Below are 4,837 nucleotides of genomic sequence, written 5' to 3'. Positions count from 1 at the left end.
TAAGTCTTAAAGGGATAATCCACCACAAATTCATATGATTAACAGATTAATGCCAGTCTATAAGGTAGCTAGCTACCTGTAAAATCTCCTAGAGAAACTGCACTGTCAATTTAGGAGTCTTAACCCTGTTTAACTTGCAGTTCGTCTCTGCCCAGAGCTTCATACAGTCATTGGCCCACAGCAAGTGCAGAGAATGTTGCTATGGCAACTATGGCCCTTTCCCACAGACACACAGGGTGCATTGCAATATGGTACTTGAAGGAGAAACTGGGTTGAATAATTTGGTACACTGTTTAGATTGAGCACATCTAAGCAAAATATGTACTCTGTGATGCCGGTATAAATGGATGGATGTGTTCTAGAGAAGTATGCCCATATCATCTATTGGCAGTTTTGGCGATCTGGAGTGCAGGTAATTGTTTTAAAAGCGCTATTAAATGTAATGGGGGATAACACTATCTCCAGTGACAAGAACCATGTAGCTATGATACGTTCCTACACGGTTTTCACAGACTGACCACTTAGGAGTTAAATCATTTATTTTACCCAGTGATAGCGCAGGCTTTCCCCAAATTGACAGGCTTTACATGACTTTAATTTCTGGGGTTGGATTATCCCTTTAATCAATTCTGAACAAAAATGTAAACTCAACATAATAGTAATACTTTCAAAGATTTTATTGAGTTACAGTTCATATAAGGAAATGAGTCAATTGAAATAAATAAATGAGGCCCTAATCTATGGATTTCACATGACTGGGCAGGGGTGCAGCCATTTGGTGGGCCTGGGAAGACATAGGCCCACCCACTGGGGAGCCAGGCCCAGCCAATCAGAATGAGTTTTTCCCCCACTAAAGGGCTTTATTACAGATGATCCTGCAGATGAAGAAGCTGGATGTGGCGTTCCTGGGCTGGCGTGGTTACACGTGGTTGTGAGGCCGGTTGGATGTACTGCCAAATGATCTAAAAAAAACAACATTACATTCCTGCACTCAGCACGCTCCCTCAACTTGAGACATCTGTGGCGTTGTGTGACAACTGCACATTTTTAAAGTGGTGTTTTATTGTACCTGTGCAATGATCATGCTGTTTAATCAGCTTCTTGATTTGCCACACCTGTCAGATGGCTGGATTATCTTGGCAAAGGAAAAATGCTCACTAACTGGGACATGCAGAAACTGAGAGAAATCAGCTTTTTGTGTGTGTGTACAGGACTTTTTGTTTCAAGCTCATGAAACACTTTCTGTGTTTTTTTTGTTTTTTTTTCAGTGTAGCTTGAATGTTTTATATGCAGGTTTTTACTTTAGGAAAATGTCTAAATGCCTATGAACGTTCCAAGAATCTGATTTTTGTCAGTGCCAAAATTGTTCTTGTGAAACAGAGCAGTTACGTTTCAAGGAATCTCACTGCTGTGCCTGTTCCGCTTGATTTTCTACGATATCTTTGTAGAAGTTTGCATGTTTTTGTATCCTCAATTGAAAGCTTTTATACAATTATACTCGGGGGTGCCTTTTGGAATATTTCATAAAATAAATATACTTGAAGAAACATTTCTATGTATTTATTTGGACAGTAAACCTTACACATTTTTTTGGTCTCTATTCTCCAGCATTTTGGATTTGAGATGTTTTATGAGGCGACAGTACAGAATGTCACTTTTTATTTGAGTGTGTATTCATACATCTGTTTTATGTTTTAGAAATGAAATAACTCTGTATATAGTCCCCCATTTTGAAGGTGTCATAAGTATTTGGGCAAATTCACTTAATATATTAAAGTAGTCAAGTGAAGTATTTGGTCCCATATTCCTAGCATGCAATGACATCAAGCTCGTCGAACATCTCATTCCAAAATCATGGGCATTGATATGGAGTTGGTCCTCCCTTTTGCTGCTATAACAGCCTCCACCTCTTCTGGGAAGGCTTTCCACTAGATGTTGGAACATTACAGCAGGGACTTGCTCCCATTCAGCCAGAAGCGCATTAGTGAGGTCATGCACTGATGTTGGGCAATTAGGCCTGGTTCGCAGTCGGCGTTCCAATTCATCCCAAAGGTATTCGATGGGGTTGAGGTCAGGACTCTGTAGGCCAGTCAAGTTCTTCCAGACGGATCTCGACAAATCATTTCTGTATGGACCTCGCTTTGTGCACAGGGGTATTGTCATGCTGAAACAGGAAAGGGCCTTGCCCAAACTGTTGCCACAAAGTTGGAAGCAAAGAATCTAGAATGTCATTGCATGCTATTGCATTAAGATCTCCCTTCACTGGAACTAAGGGGTCTAGCCCGAACCATGAAAAACAGCCCCAGACCCTTATTCCTCCTCCACCAAACTTTAGTTGGCATTCTGCATTGGGGTAAGTAGTTTCTTTCCTTGCATCTGCCAAACTCCGATTCGTCTGTTGGACTGCCAGATGGTGAAGTGTGATTCATCACTCCAGAGAACGCGTTTCCACTGCTCTAGAGTCGAATGGCGGCAAGCTTTATACCACTCCAGCCGGCACTTCGGCATTGCACACGGTGATCTTAGGCTTGTGTGCGGCTGCTCGGCCATGGAAACCCATTTCATGAAGCTCCCGACAAACAGTTAGTGCTGATATTGCTTTGAGGCAGTTTGGAACTCAGGAGTTAGTGTTGCAACCGAGGACAAACTATTTTTACGCACTTCAGCACTCGGCAGTCCCTTTCTGTGAGCTTGTGTGAGTTACCACTTCATGGCTGAGCCATTGTAGCTCCTCAACATTGCTCTTCACAATAACAGCACTTACAGTTGACCGGGACAGCTCTAGCAGGGCAGACATGTTATGAACTGACTAGTTGGAAAGGTAGCATCCTATCACAGTGCCACGTTAAGTCACTGAGCTCTTCTGTAAGGCCATTCTACTGTCAATGTTTGTCTATGGAGATTGCATGGCTGCGTGCTCAATTTTATACACCCATCAGCAACGGGTGTGGGCGAAATAGCAGAATCCACTAATTTGAAGACGTGTCCACATACTTTCGTGTGAATATATAGTGTATTTATGCCTCTAGCTTTCTCACTGGTCCTAGATCTGTTTGTACAGCAAACTCATATTGTCATTGCCAAACTTTAGCATGACAATGAACTTAAAGAAGTGTACTTTTTTACAACTAAATTGGAATTTTTGATGTGAATGGCATGTTGTAGAAGTACCCAAACGGTTGTTTTTGTTTGTTTGTTGCTAGTTCACTTGTTTTTACTAAACTTCCCCCAACCAGCGATTTACTTTCTCATTCTGCCGTATGAGTGCTCAAATAAAACATAAACGAAAGTAATTTTAGAAATGGAAAGTACTGTGATGCAGGTCTTTCAGATGTTTTACATGTGAATTTGTCTCATTCCGAACTTTATCCGTAACGTTAAATTCCATTTTGTGCGATTTGCCGATAAAGTTCAGAATAGCACAATTTCATGTGTTCCCGTTTCTATAAGGTTGTATTTGGGTGTTTTTAGTGCTTTTGTTTGTTTTATTCAAGCCCCCATACTGTTGAACGAGGATGAGGAAGTATATTGTCGGTTGGTGTAAGTTTCTCAAAAACATGTGAAATTGCCAAAAAAAGTGTCTGGACACTTCCATAACATGCCATTTACATCCAAAATACAGATTTGTTTGTAAAAAAAAAAAATATATATATATATATATATATATATTTCTTTTTTAAAGGTGTTGGTTATACATCACAAACAGATCTGGGACTAGGCTATGTTTTAAGCTATACAGAGGAGGCTTAAGAGCTGGCCTCGTGCATGCCCAATGTGTTCGTGTTCAGGCTGGTTAAGAAGCCTGTTGCCGTTTACAGAAAAGGACTGCTTAAACCGGTATGGCTGGTCTTTCCTGTTTATTACTCTCCAATAACGGCCAAACTAACTACACATGTATGTCCTTGTGTTCTGCTAGGAGTTGGCTTGAACAAACTTGTCTATTCAAACACAAGGTTGTCTGTTTTAACTTAAGTCCAAGAACATATCCTCAATGCCAGTCTCTTTGAAATGCATTCAAAACTTAAATCATTATTTATCATACACACCGAGTGTGCAAAACATTAGGAAAACCTTCCTAGTACTGAGTTGCACACCTTTTTGCTCTTAGAATTCAATTCATCAGGGCATGGACTCTACAAGGTGTCAAAAGCATTCCACAGAGATATTGGCCCTTGTTGACTTGAATGCTTCCCACAGTTGTTACAAGTTGGCTGGGTGTCCTTTGGGTGGTGGACCATTCTTAATACACGTGAAAAACCCAGCAGTGTTGCAGTTCTTGACACACTCAAACAGGCCTGGCACCCACTCCATACGCTGTTCAATGGCACTGAAATATTTTTGTCTTGCCAATTCACCCTCTGAATGGCACACATACACAATCTATGTCTCAAGGCTTGCAACTCCTTCTTTAACCCGTCTCTTCCCCTTCATCTACACTGATTGAAGTAGATTTAACAGGTGACGTTAATAAGGGATCATAGCTTTCACCTGGATTGACCTGATCAGTCTGTCATGGAAAGAGCAGGTGTTCCTAATGTTTTGTACACTCAGTGAATGTAAATTGCACCATATTGATATAGCTAATATGGTACATCAGGCCCACTCCAAGGACTATGCAAATTTATTTTACAGTCTTCAACATTTTTCCTGACACAGCTTCTCAAAATAGTTATGGTATTTGCAGAAATGACAGAAGATCATAAACTTGCTTTTAGTATTATTACCTTCATTTCAGTTTAGTGTTTGACTGTACTACACCCCCAGTACAGCAGGCGGCAGTAGGCTCCAATTTTAATTGTAAAACATTTACTGAAGAAGAGATTTGTATTTCGGAAGT

This window comes from Oncorhynchus clarkii, chromosome 16, assembly GCF_045791955.1.
Source record: "Oncorhynchus clarkii lewisi isolate Uvic-CL-2024 chromosome 16, UVic_Ocla_1.0, whole genome shotgun sequence".
NCBI lineage: Eukaryota > Metazoa > Chordata > Actinopteri > Salmoniformes > Salmonidae > Oncorhynchus > Oncorhynchus clarkii.
This window is presented reverse-complemented; position numbering follows the sequence as displayed.